At 42.1% G+C, this 15,003-nt stretch overlaps 2 non-coding genes across 2 annotated transcripts; both read right to left on the reverse strand.

The window, feature by feature from the left end:
* Positions 1-7,674: 7,674 nt before the first annotated feature.
* On the reverse strand, positions 7,675-7,757 carry LOC150000012 (small Cajal body-specific RNA 18). The gene has a single exon (XR_016513814.1).
* Positions 7,758-7,840: 83 nt separating this feature from the next.
* On the reverse strand, positions 7,841-7,982 carry LOC150000013 (small Cajal body-specific RNA 17). Its single transcript, XR_016513848.1, has one exon.
* Positions 7,983-15,003: the final 7,021 nt, after the last annotated feature.

The raw sequence follows: 15,003 nt of genomic DNA on the forward strand, positions 1-15,003 counted from the left end.
CAAATGATCCCCGTACTTATGATTCTGTTCCTATTCTGGTTTGCTTAGTTGGATTTTGTTTTTATTTTTTAGATTCTGTTGTTGATAGTTGTGAGTTTGTTGTCATTTTAGTGTTCATAGTTTTGATCTTCTTTTTCTTAAGTAAGTCCCTTTGACATTTCATATAATAATGGCTTGGTGATGATGAACACCTTTAGGTTCACCTTGTCTGGGAAGCACTTCATCTGCCCTTCCATTCCAAATGATAGCCTTGCTGTATAGAGTAATCCTGTTTGCAGGTTGCCTTTCATCCATTGAATACTGCTTGCCAGTCCCTTCCTGCCTGCAAAGTGTCCTCTGAGAAATCAGCTGATAGTCCTATAGGCACCCCACTGTAGGCAACTCTCCATCTCTCTCTTGCTGCCCCCAGGACTTTCTCTTTATCTTTCACCTTTGGCATCTCAGTCATGATGTGTCCTGGTGTGGTCCCCTCTGGGTCCAGCTCAACTGGGACCCTCTGTGCTTCCCAGGCCTATATGCCCAACTCCTTCACAACATTTGGGAAGTTTTCCTCATTTTTTTCAATTCTTGCTTCCTCATTCTGCACTGGTTGACTGTTTTTTTCTTCTTTATGTTCCAAATCATTGATTTGAACCCCTGTTTCCTTCCCTTCACCCTTGGTTTTGTGTGAATTTTCCTTTGTTTCACTTAGCATAGACTTCACTTCTTCTCTTATGTGTTTGCCATACTCAAGCATATCTGTCAAGCCTGTGAGCATCTTTATCACCAGTGTTTTGAATTCTGCATCTCTTAGGTTAACTACCTCCTCATCGCTGAGTTCTCCCACTGGAACCTTGATCCATTTCCCCTTTTGGGTCATACTTCTCTGTCTCCTCATTCTGACAGGCTCCTGTGTTTGTTTGCCTCTGCATCCCAGGTAGAGCTTTCGCTCCTGTTACGTTGTAAGGGGCGGAGCCCTAGGGATTCATCAGTACAGGGTGACCTGTTTCACCACGTTGTGGCCCTGTCTGTGGAGGAGGGGTCTGAGAGGAAACAATGCCACCCGCCCAGCACTCGCTCCTTTTCCAGGTACCTCTCCCACTTCTGCACCAGACTGGCACCCCTCTAGCTGCTGCCCAGACTGTCGTTCCCAGAGTGGGTGTGTCTGTGGACGTTCTAGGACCACGGGGGCCCCTTAAACAAGTGGATTGGATTCTGCTGAAAGACCGGCAGTTTCTGCCTCCACCCTAACCCCCACTGGTCTGCACAGTCAGAAGCAATGAGGCTTGATTTTCCCTGGTGCTGGTACCATGAGCTGCTGGGTCCAGTGAGGAGCTAGGAATGCTCCCCAGGTGTCCCTTCTGCCTTTAAAACATGTGACGGCACATTCTGCCTGACTGCCTGCCTCTGCCACCACTGTTGCTGCTGCCGCCACCACACTGCGTCCTCTCCTCCCTGGCTCCACCCCTCCTACCTGTCTGGATGAGTATTTCTTCTTTATATCTTTATTTGCTGGACTTTCATGCAGTTTGATTTTCTGGAACTTCTGGTTATTTCTAGTTTTGAGGTAACTGTATTCCTTCTTAGTTGTGGAGGGATACACAGTATGTCTGTCTACGCCTCCATCTTGGCCAGAAGTCGCAAATTTAGCTCTTAGAGTTCTGGAAGTCAGAAGTCCGAAATGGATTTTACTGGGCCAAAAATCAAGATTTCCACAGACCACAGTTCCTCCAGAGCAGAGACTCTTTCAAATAACCCATTTCCTTGCCTTTTCCAGTTTCTATAGGTTGCCTTCATTCCTTGGATCATGGCCTCTTTCTCCACATGCAAAGCCAGTGGCAGCATCTTTAAATCTCTCTGTGACTCCAGCTCTTTGCTTACCACATCTCCATCTTCTGATTTCTGAACCCTTTGCCTGCCACTTATAAGGAGCCCTGTGATTACATTGGGTTCACCCAATCCAGGATAATCTACCCATCTCAAGATTGTTAATCACCTCTGCAATGTCCCTTTCTGCCATGTAAGGTAACAAATTCACAGGTTCCAGGAATTTGGACATAGACATGTTTGGGGGTGAGAGGGGGGCATTTTCAGCCTACTCAAGTTTCTTCCACTCTTCAAACTTTCCTTTTTTCTTTTTTATTAAATTTCTTGAGGTGACACTGGTTAATAAAATTATATAGGTTTTAAGTGTACAGTTCTATAATATATCATCTGTATTTTATATTGTGTGTTCATCACCCCAAGTCAAGTCTCCTCTCATCACCATTTATTCCCCCTATACCCTCTCCTGCCTCCTCCCACCACCCTTTTCCTCTGGTAAACACCCTATTCCTGTCTGTGTGTATAAGATGAGGGTTTTTGTTTGTTTGTTTGTTTAATACCTTCACCTTTTTTCTTTTTTTTACTCAGCCCAAAACCCCACTTCCCCTCTGACAGCTGTCAGTCTGTTCTCTATCTATGACTCCGTTTCTATTTTGTTAGTTTATTTTGTTCATTAGATTCACATCTGAGTGAAATCATATGATACTTGTCTATCTCTGACTCATTTATTTCACTTAGCATAATGCTCTTCAGGTCCATCCATGATGTTACAATAGGTAAGATTTTCCCCTTTTTAATGACTGAGCACTATTCCATTGTATAAATGTACCACAGCTTTTTATCCACTCACCCATTAATGGACACTTGAGCTGCTTCCAAATCTTGGCTATGGTAAATAGCACTGCAAAGAACATAGGAATACATGTAATCTTTCAAATTAGAGTTTTGTGTTTCTTCGGATATAGTCCCAGAAGTGGAATCATTAGGTCATAAGGCAGTTCCATTTTTAACTTTTTTGAGGAAACTTCATACTGTTTTCCAAAGTGGCTGCACCGATCTGCATTCCTATTAACATCCTCTCCAATACTTGCCATTTGTTTATTTATTAATGATGGCTATTCTGACAGGTGGATGGTGATACCTCATTTTGGTTTTAATTTGCATTTCTCTGATAATTAGTGATGCTTAACATCTTTTCAAATGTCTATTGGCCATCTGAATGTCCTCTGCGGAGAACTGTCTATTCGGGACCTTTGCCCATTTTTAACTGGATTGTTTGTTGTTTTGGTGTTGAATTGTATAAGCGCTTTATAAATTTTGGGCATTAACCCTTTATCAGATGCATTGGCAAATGTGTTCTCCCATTCAATGGATTAATTGTCTTTTATTTCATCAATGGTTTTCTTTGCTGTGCAAAAACTTTTTAGTTTGAGGTAGGCCTGTACCCCTTAAACTGACACAATTGTATCTCAATTTTCAAAATTGTTTTTAAAAAACTCAGGAGTAAATTTGAAAACAAAACCTGTTTTGTTTTGTTAACTTGCAAGGGAGTCTCTCCTTCAAAGAACTGGCTCTCAGAATTAATATTTGACGTATATTTAAAAGCTAAGTCCACGGAAGTATAGTTATTATGTTCAGCATTCTAATTGGTGGAGAAAAAACAATAGTTCCTCACTGTGGTTCTATCAGCAATGTAGGTACATTATTTTCTTTTAAGGAGTCAACAGCATAGGGACCTGTATTCATTGTCTATTGCTATGTAACAAATTATGCAAAAACTCAGTGGCTTCAAACAACAACCTTTATTGTGTCTCAGTCTTCTGTCCCAGCTGAAGTCATGATGGTGGCCGGGGCTGTGGTCTCATTGGAAAGCTTGACTTGGGGAGGCTGTGCTTCCAGGTTCATTCATGAGGTTGTGGCAGAATTCGATTCCTCACAGGCTGCCGGCCAGAGACTGCCCTCCATTTCCTGCCCGACAGGCCTCTCCTTCATGGAAGCTCATATCCTCAATGTGTGAAAACCAAGGCAAGTGAGATGAGCCAGAAAGAATGAACACAGCAGAAGTCACGGGCTTTTTGTAATCTAATCTCAGAGGTGACATCTTGTCACTGTTGTCATATTTTATTCATAAAGAAGTGAGTCACTACCGTGACTGGTGTGGCTCAGTGGATTGAGCGCTGGTCTGTGAACCAAAGGGTCATTGGTTCAAGTCCCAGTCAAGGCATATGCCTGGGTTGCAGGCCAGATCCCCATTTGGGGACATGTGAGAGGCAACCACACATTGATGTTTATCTCCCTCTTTTTCTCCCTCCCTTCCCCTCTCTCTAAAAATAAAATTTTAAAAATATTAAAAAAAAAAAAAAAAAAAAGAAGTGAGTCACTTCATTCACCAGATAGCTAGAAGGGACACTTCTATTGAAGATCTCAATGAAATATGTATAACCTGAAACAATGAAACAGATATCAGTGCAACAATGGAGTGAGAAAACAGCCAATAACAGAATGCTTCATGAGAAGAAATACAAGGTGGAGAGGCTCAGATAGAACAAAGGAGTTGCGCTGATTAAAAAGTGGTCCCCTATGTGGTGAGAGCCAGATTCTGTGTGGAGCTGGTGCTCTCAGAATGGAAGAGTTCTGAATTTCTGTCCACTTACTGGTCTTTCAGCCTCCAGGGACTTACTCAGCCAGCAGTTCTATTATCAGAAGCAGAAGATAAACTCATGCTTTAATCTCACCATTTAAAATCTAGTAAATATTTTTGTCAAACAACAACAAAAAGAAGGTCACTAGGTGCAGTTCACAGTCAAGGTGAGCAGGTCACATAGAGGGGTGAATACCAGGAGGCGGGACCACTGAGGGCAGTGTTAGAAGCTGCCTACCGTTGGGCTCAACATTTAATCTTGTTAGGGTTTCATGCTAAGCAAAACTATTGAGCAGTTTAAGAAAAGACCAGGCACACTTTTCTGGTGTGATTTTCTCAGGATGTCAGGGGTTTTTCTAAGTGTCATGTGTGATTTGCATGTTTAGCCACGATGGGAATTTGGACAAGCTAACGGTTGATTGAAAGTGTTAGTTTTCCACTTCATACTTCTCCTTTAGAGAAAGGTCCTGGTCCACTGTCCTCCACGACTTTTGGCTTTGCCTCTGGAGGGTCTTCCTCATCCATCTCTCTCCAAAAATACACCTTAGGTGGGCATAGAGATGAAACCTTGGGGAGTGAAGGTGCAGAGTTCAAAGTTCACTTCCTGCTGGGAGAGATTTAAAGCCAGAGATGTTTTAGGGTTTGAACAATCACAGGATTTTTGACACAGTACAATTGCAGGCACTTCTATTGCAATCCCTTTTCCAGCAGTAGTTTTCCACCCAGGCGTCTTTTAACAACCTGCACACTGGTTGGGACCCTGTCTCACTCATTTGTTCTCATCTCTTTCCTCGCCCACCTCTGAACATGAAAGCATGTTTGTGACTCCTCCTTTCGAGAGTAACCACAATTGCCATTTCTGCTAGGCCATGGCATTAATACATGATAATCATTATCCATTAAACAGTCATTCTTTCCCATCAGCCCTTGCACTCTGATTGATTCTTTCTGTCTATTTTTATTCACTTCATGCTTCATTAATAGCATAACAGCCATCATTAATTGCTACTAAATTATGGCATCCCACAGCATTGTGAACCAGGTTCCCTCTCCAGGTGACTTGGCTCAGCCCATTGATAGTGTCTGTTCATGGCCACCGCCATCCTTCTCTTTTCCTTCACTCGCACCATGAAAAAGATACGCAGTGCACTCACCACGCAGCTTCCAAAACACCAGCTGGCTGACCAGAGCCAATCTTCCTGTGTAGACTGAAGAGGCTGGTGTCCTGGGTATAGCAGGGGCTTGTCCAGGTCACCAACTAGCTCATGAAGATCAATTAGGAGCCTGCAGCTGCTGTCCAGGTCATGGGTATTGGCCACCTCCACTAGGAAGTGGTGTTGCCAAGAAAAGGACCAAACCCAGAGGTATTTAGGAAGTAAAGTAGAGTGCTTTCTAAAAGAGACACTTCTCTAAGTACTTTGAATATATTAACCCCTGATGACACTCAAGTAAGGTGAGAATTACTAGCTCTTCTTTACAGACAAGGACACTGAGCTACCAAGGGATTTCATAATTCAAGTCACAACCCAAAGTTTCTGATTCTGGAGCCTATGTCTTTGGCCCTTATGCTTCATGCCTTCTGCTCAATCATCTGCTTGCTATAGAATGAAGATTGCACACTTATCTGCATTCCTTCCACCTGTACCCCCTTACACACACACACACACACACAATTATATATATATATAAAAATACACCTACATCTACAGAAAATTGGTGGGAAAGAGAGCAACTGAGACACAGATACTCATGGGACAGACCAGGCTGGAGAATGCCATTGAGAGCAGTAGACCCAAATGGAAACCCTAGGCCCCTTAAACAGTCCATTTTTTCCTATCAGCCCTTGTAACCATGATCCTGATTTCTGATTCATTCTGTCTCTGTAGATTGGCTTATTCTTATTCACAATAGCCAAAACGTGGAAGCAACACAAATGTCCGTCAATGGATGAATGCATAAACAAAGCGTGCTCTATCCATACAAAGGGATATTATTCAAGACATAGAAAAGAATGAAGCTTTGATATATGTGACAGTATGCATGAACTTTGAACACATTATGCTCAGCTAAAGGAGCCAAATGCTAAAGGTGTCATAGAATTTTTAAAAGCCCCAGATGACTGCAATGTGCAGCAAACCTTTTGAACCACTGCCTTACACTATACAATAAAAGATGTGTGCCCGGGCCATGGAGAGAAGGTCAGAGAGAGAACTCTGGTTGCCAGACCTGCTTCAGGTCACTCTGAGCAGCTCAGACTGGCTCACTTACTCTGCTGAGCTCATTTGACCTTCTCAAGCTAGAGCTAGGAGAGTAGCTGAGCCCTTTTTAAAATTTCCTTTTCTTTGATCTGACCCTTGGGCCACAAAGGAAGGAAAATAAAAGGAGTCGGGGGTCTAAGAGAGCTGCCCTCTGAGCCCAGCTGTGCCACTTTTGAGCCAACTTACTTAACTTTTCTAAACCTGTTTTCTCTGTGCAATGTCACAGTCATCAGAATGAGAGTTCGCGTCCTTCAAATGCTCTGAGTGGGCGCCTGAGAAATGAGGGCTGCGTGCCTCTGCTCCCCGTTGTATCACAAGCTTGGTGACTTGAATTTTTTTGATAGGTTTCGAAAGGGTAGGAGCTCCTGGGGCACATGGGCGTCTTCGCTGACTGTGGCCAACAAAATCCTGTCGGGCAAGATACCAACACGTCTTGTCTTGTTGTTGGGCTCCCATGGGTTGTTTACCTTCCAAGGGAGCCTGAGATGACAAGAAGTTGCCAAGCCTCTGAGCAACACCACCTCCTTTCATCACAATGAGATCTCACTGCTGCTGCTCCACAGGCAAAGGGGGCCCCAGAGGTCAGGACCTGAGGTCCAAATGGAACCATGGGTTGATGACACAGACAAGAATAGAGGCATTTTGCAAGGGATCCATTGCTGCAAAGATCAGTTCATGCATGTGTCCAGGGGGTGAGCAGGAGCTCTTTGGGTAGGTGTGTGTGAAAGCAGGACATGTCAACCATGCCTGTAAACTCACAGGAAAATGGTGTCCAGGTTCAGTGAAGCATCTCCCCCAAATTTTCTGCAAAAACTGTCAGAGAGACTGAGCAGCTTAGGGACAGGAAACCCTCACCCACATTTGCCTAAGAAATAAGTTTGTTTTAGGTTTGGGATTGGGATGCCACTCTTGACTATAATTGTGAACAATGTCGACTGTATCTGGGCATCAATCTTTTTTTTTTTTTTTTTCCGGTCTCAGTCTGTTCTCAGAACACACTCCATCACCTGGTTTCCAGAACTCAGATTGCGCAGTGGTCTCGTCATCATCGACCAGGGCTCACAGTCACGGCGGAAGAGGCCTTCTTAAAGGTCCCTCATCTCTAGCCTAACCCGTTGCTCCTCATCTCATCTCCCCGCCCCCGGTTCCCTGGCCCCACTTCGCCTGACGCGTTCTCATAATCCTTTTAGGCTCCGGGCAAGCAGCGTCGCCAGCCACAGGGCCCAATCATATAAGGAAAATACTAGGGCTCATCGGGGGCTGTATCCGGGACCGGGGGCACCCCTGCCCTACGACCCTCCCCTCGCTGCATCCCTCCCACACCAACCTCCCCGCTCCCACTCTGCCACCCAGACCCACAGACTACCAAGCTCCCTGAGCCTCAGCCCATTGTTGGGCATCAATCTTTTACTGACTGAGACCCAGTAGAGCGTAAAGCAGTGGTTTGAAAGCTTTACTGCACATCAGTCACCTGGGGTTTTAAAAAATTCTGGAACACTACATACTATGTGGCCTTTTGTGTCTGGCTCCTTTAGCTGAGCATGTTTTCAGGGTCCATCCATACATATATCAGAACTTCATTCTTTTCTTTGTCTTGAATTATATCCCATTGTATGGACAGAGCATGTTTTGTATATGCCTTCATCCATTGCTAGACATTTGAGTGCTTCCATCTTTTGGTTATTATGAATAAGAATAGTTTCAACAGTATATATATGTTATACATAGCCTAAGCCCTGACTAAATCAGATCTCTGGGATTGGGAGCCAGGCATTAATATTTTTTAAACTCCCTCAGTGATTTCAATATGCAACCAAGTCAGAGAACCAGTGGTGTAAGGAGAAAGAGGAAGAAGCCCTATGAATTAAGCACCTACACTTCCCAGAACTCAGTTCAAGTCTCATCTCCCCCAAGACCCACCCCAACCACCCTGATCATTCTCCATCACCTCATCCTATTTCCATTTTAAATAAGTGTCACCATCAAATTATCTTATTTATTCATTTGTTCAGTTATTCTCTGTCCCTTCCCACAAAACCAATCATATTCAATCTTGCAACACATTCAATTCACCTGGGCCCCTTTTTAAAAAATGCCAATGTCAGGACCCCAATTTGATAACTTCAATCAGAATCTTCTGGAGGAGGACTGCGATATCTGTATTTTAAGAGCTCCCAAGCAATTGCATCATGCAGCCATGGAAGAGAAACAAGCCCTGATACAGAAGCTCATGAAGACCATGTGTCCACAGCTCCAAAAACAGGCCCTCACCCAGCACCTGTCCAACGATCAAAAGGTGCTAGGTCACTTTACGATCATCATTTCGTTTTATCCTCAGAAAATTTCTCAAAATAGGTTTTAACAGGTAAGGCAATTTTGGCTCAGAACCGTTAATATCAGCCTGTGGTCAAGCCAGAATGGGAACAGAGTCCAGGGACAGTCCAGCCTCCTTTCTGTGCTGGGCCAGGTCAGGGGTATCCTCTAGGCCCCCAAAGCCCCTGGTACCCTTACCTCAGCACTGGCCACCTTACCCTCTGTCTGAGGGCTGTCTGGATCCCCCATGGGAGGTCTATGAAGTCACTTCACTATCAGAAAATAAAACAATCAAATTTCATCAAGTAATAAAATTAGGGAACTATTAAATTAGTAATAATAAATATAATTCATCAATTTAATTGGTTGATTAATTAACTAATGGTTGTTCCAGTCCTTGGTGACTTATTCTCTTCCCCTTACCATTCTGGTTCATACTCCACTAAGATTTCTTTAGTACCTGTTTTTGAGCTCCTCTCCCACACCCAAGTCTTGTGCCAGATGTTTCCATACTACAGTTTTGTTGATGGAGGTAGTATTATTCCCAGTTTATGTGCATAGGGTTTGGGAACACAAAGGTCAGTTCTGACAACACCAGGCATTTGTTCCTGATTCACAGGCATTTATTGAACATATTTCATGAACCATGCCAGGTGCTGAGTAAACTACACATGTGACTCATGCCCTCACCAGCCAGCTGTCCTTTGGCATAAGCAAACATCAAATCAGCATTATACTAGATTGTGGCTGCCCAGGAGAAGTAGAAGGAGCCCTGAAGCTGGATTCTGACCTGGTCCAGGGAGAGTTCAGAGACAGCTTCCTGCAGAAGCTTCATTTTATCTGAGATCCAATTTGTCTTTTAACAACCAGCTCAGAATTCTTCAATGGCTCTCCATTGCCTATCACATACCAACTCGTTTCCCTTTGCCTGGAATTTCTCTGAATTTTTAGCACTGAAATCCCCACATCCCAGAAAACCCTGACGTCCTGGGCATACCAGGGTGGCTGGTCTCCCTACAACCCAACCCAACTCAAACTCCCTAGAGTGGTTTCAAGCCCCTTTATGATCCTGCCCCTTTCTGGACTCACTTCTCACCACCACCATCCCTGCGAACCAAAAGGTCACCAGTTCAATTGCCAGTCAGAGCACATACCTGGATTGTGGGCCAGGTCCCCAGTTGGGGGTGTGCAGGAAGCAACCAATCAATATTTCTCTCACACATCAATGTTTCCCTTCCTCTCTTTCTCCTTCCCTTCCCCTCTCTAAAAATAAATAAATAAAATACTTTTTAAAAATACCAGCTCGTCTTGGAAGCCAATCTGCAACGTTATAATCCTTAGGCAAACATTTATTCATGGAGTCTTCTCACCAGGTTGTCTTTCTCTGGTGCACTAATTATCAGGTAACTCTTATTAATACAATTAATCAATTTAACTCATTAATTGTTACTCCCACCAGGAGAGGCACATCCTCCTCTCACATACAGACACTGTGTAAATACATGTCTCATTAAAGGAGCCAGGACCTTCAGAAGTCTTGTCTGAGGAGAAATTGGTAAGAAATCATCTCTGCCACATTCCATTTCAGGAGATAATTAGATATCCCAACTCATTCATCCACTCAGCTCTTCCTTCCTGTGTACCTACTATGTGCCTGACTCTCAATGAAATGTCCAAATATAGCCTCCACCCCCAGGGACTGGGCTCTCCAGACCCACCTGCTTTCCTGAAGAAAGGAGGCCTCAGGAAATACCGTCCTGAATCCTGGGCACATGAGGCTGGGCCCTCTTAAGGACTCCCTGCGAGATGCTCCATGGTATGCTGCAGCCAGTTCTTCCCAGCTCCACATTTAGTGGCACCATGCTGGTAACTTGAAATCAGTCAAGAGAGTTCTTACACCATGGAAGTTGGCAAACACTACAAATCAGGACATTTTTTGCTTTTGTTGTTTGTTTAGAGAAAGTCAATTGTTAAACCTTTTCCAGCACACTATTGCAAACTCCCATATTCCCAATACCTTTCTCTAAGATTTAGTCTTCTTAGCTGGCCAGACTCTGTGAAAGTATGAAAGTTCAAGAAGAAAGAAGGTGGCAGAAGCATAGTTTAGCTAGAGTATTTGACACCAGATGAGGAATGGATATTGGGCCCAGTTGGATGAGGTCTTTCTCTGGTTTTTGTTTCTCCTTCAATGAACAATGTGTGCTTTTTACACCATCACAGAACCAAGTGATGTCACATCACCCACTCTGCAGATGATTTCTTCACTCCCAGTTGTACTGTTCTGTCCTCTCCTGGAACAGCCAGACTTTACCTGGGTCATTGAGAAGAAACATCAGAGGGAATGGTTTCCTACATGCTTCTCATATGTAGTCCAACAGCCCCCAATCCCTAGGCACAGAAGACTCATGGGTGGGACATGATCTATAATTACATTTGTTACAGTGCTAGGGTTAATGAGGCACTTCGCAAGGTCTGTGAGTGCTGTTGGTGACAGTGGGGAAAGAAGAGGAGGAGGAGAATGCGGAGACGACATGAAGCTGTAATTTTCACAAAGATGGAGACTACCTCCGTTTTATTCAGCAATGTTGACCCAGCAACAGACACAGTTCTCAATAAATATTTGTTTAATAAAGTGATTGAAGGAGAAGAAAAACTAAGAAGAGGAAGAGAGAGATGGAAAAGAAGAAAACATAGCATTCTTTTATATGCCAAGAAGTAACATTGTTGAGTGTTTTATGTACAGGATGCCTCTCTGAACCTCCCCAGCAGCGCTAGTAGGTCCTCATTTCTCATGGGAGGAAACTGATGCTTCATAGAAATATCTTGTATTATTGATGATGCAGAGATAAGGGCACTCTCTCATATATTGTTTGAGATGGAAAGTGAATTACTAAACCTTTTGACAGTTAGTTGGCAAGTCAGAATTCATCAAAATTTTTGATACCTATGTCATTTGAACCAATAATTCTATATCTAGGAATCTCTCCTCTGATTAAAGGCTTAATCTTGTGCCTAAAGAGAAATGCACAATGTTGCTTGTAGCAACGATACTTGTCATGGAGGAAAAACTGAAAACATGTGAAATATCCATCAGCAGAGGGATGACTAACCACATGGCTGTGCATCTATTCTACGGAGTATTGAGCAGCTCGAAAGACCAATGATGTAGCACATGCACTGGAATGGTTAAAATGAAAAATATGGAAAATACCAAGTGCTGGCATAGATTTGGAACCCCATGCACTGCTGGTGAAAAATGGTTTGGCAATAGCTACTAAAGCTATACATATACATTTCTGATTACCCAGCAATTCCACTCAAATATATGCCTAACAGAAAAGTGTACATATATTTACTAAAAGGCATGTACTAGAATATATGTAGTCCCATGGCTAGAAAAAAAAAAAACTAGAAATAATCCAAATGCCCATCAATAATAGATTGGATAAATAAGTTGTGATATATTCACAAAATGGAATGCTACAGATCATGTGTCCATAAAAGGAGCAATATTTTACCTCCACATGGGGGCAAAAATTGGTTTGGGGGAGTAAAAAATATACAGATATTATATATTTATATAATATATAAATATAAACAGATACAGATGAATGAGTGGGAGATAGATAACAGATAGATAGGTAGATAGATCAGACAATGGATAGATATAGATATACAACATATTTATGGTATTAAATTTCACAAAAGAATAATTAAAATGGCTTCTTGGAGGTGATAATGAAATATTATTGAGAAATACTGCTCTTAAGCAATAAGATGAGAGATCTGTAGACACATGCAAACAAAAAAGATTGAATCTCACAAACATAATGTTGAGTGAGCAAAACAAGATAGAAAAGAGAACCACTGTGTGATTTCATTTATAGGAAGTACCAAAATCAGGAAAAGTTCATCTACAGTGTTGTATATCAACACAGTGTTTGGGGAAGGCAGGGGTGGGTTAGTGATAAGAAAGGGAGCAGGAGAGGAAATCCAGGGGCAGGGACCTGGTCACATTCTTTTTCTTCATCTGGTTCTGATTGCATGGGTGTGTTTAGTCTGTGGAAATTCATCAAGCTGCCTATTTATGATTTGTGCTTTTTTCTGCACATAGTTATTCTTTGATTAAAAATTTTTTTAGAAAATAAAAATGAGTTTGTTCCATATATACCAACATAGAAAGATGACCCAGACATATAATTAAGTGAAAAAGGCAAGTAACAGAATAACTCAGCAGAATAAGCCAACATACATAACAAACAGCTATAAATGTGTAAGTCAATGCAGAGATGGGTGCCTGAGTTATCTTGAAACAAAAGAAAGACTTGGGGGAATGAGAATGTTCCAGTTTTTTTAAAGTTTGCTATTGTTGTAAAATAGACATAGCATAAAATTTACATTTTAACCATATTTAAGTTTACAGTTCAGTGGCATTAAGTACATTTACATTATTGTACAACCATCACCACTATCCACCTACAGAGCTTTTTTAATCTTGCAAAACTGAAACTCTATCCCCATTAAACAGTAACTCCAAATTCCCCTCCCCCAGCCCCAGGCACTCACCCTTCCACTTTCTCTCTCTATGAATTTGACTCCTCTAGAGACCTCATATAAGTGGAATCATGCAATATTTGTCCTTTCGTGTCTGGCTTATTTCACTTGGCATAATGTCCTCAAGGTTCATCCATGTTGTAGCATGCATCAGAATGTCCTTCCTTTTTAAGGATGAGTGATATTCCACTGTATGGATGGACCACATTTTCTCTATCCACTCATCTGTTGGGTTGCTTCTACCTTTTGAGCATTGTGACTTATAAGCTGCTATGAACATGAGTGTGCAAAAATGCTTTCAATATTTGTTTTTAATTCTTTGGTGTATAAACCCAGAAATGGGATTGCTTTTTTCAAATGGTCATTCCGTGTTTCTTCTTTTTTCTTTCTTTTTTTGTGGAACCACCATTACTGTTTTCCATAGCAACTGCAGCATTTTATGAGAATGTTCCAATTTTGCGGCATCCATTTCAGCATTGTTTGAATATTTCATTCCTACATATAAGCCCAAGAGAAATTAAAACATATATTCACACAAAAACTTGTGTGATGACGTTCATACCAAAATCATTTATGATAGTCAAAAGTTGGAAACAATCCAAATATCTATTTATGGATAGATGAATAAACAAAATTAGGTATTCCTATACAATGGAATGTTGTTTAGCCATAAAGAAATGGCATGCTGATACAGGCTACAACATGGATGAACCTTAAAAAAACATTATGTTGAAAAAAGTCAAACACTTCAGACCACAATTATATGATTCCATTCATGTGAAATGTCTACAACAGGGAAATCTATAGAGACAGAATACAAATTAATGGTTGCCAGGGGCTGAGAGATTTGGATGGGGATTGGGGGCAATAACTAAAGGGCACGGCGTTTCTTTTTTTTTTTTCCAAACTCCTGCTCTAACTAAAATGTCAGTAAGGGAGAAGCCTAGGAAGACAACAAATGTTTTAAATATCTTATTTATTTATTTTTAGAGGAAGAGGGAGAGAGGGAGAAAAACATCGATGTGTGAAAGAAACATCAATCATGTGAAAGATACACCAATGTGTGGTTGCCTCTCACACACCTCCAACTGGGGGCCTGGCCTACACCCCAGACATGTGCCCTGGTGGGAAATTGAACCGGCTGCCATTTGATTCGCAGGCCGGTGCTCAATCCACTGAGCCAAACCAGCCAGGGCAGGGTCTCTTTTTGAAGTGATGAAAAGGTTCTATAATTGTGGGGGTGGTTGCACAACACTGTGAATAGAGCAAAAAAAAACATTGAATTATACATCTTAAGTGGGTGGGTTGTATGATAGGTGAATTATATCTCTTTAAAGTTGTTACAATAAAATGAAGTGAGGTGAAATAAAGACTGGGAAAGAGTAGAGAAGGAAGATCATGAGGAAGAGAAAAGAGGAGCTGAGGCAGCTGGAC

This window comes from Furipterus horrens, unplaced genomic scaffold (genome assembly GCF_987537825.1).
Source record: "Furipterus horrens unplaced genomic scaffold, mFurHor1.1.pri manual_scaffold_10, whole genome shotgun sequence".
Classification (NCBI taxonomy): domain Eukaryota; kingdom Metazoa; phylum Chordata; class Mammalia; order Chiroptera; family Furipteridae; genus Furipterus; species Furipterus horrens.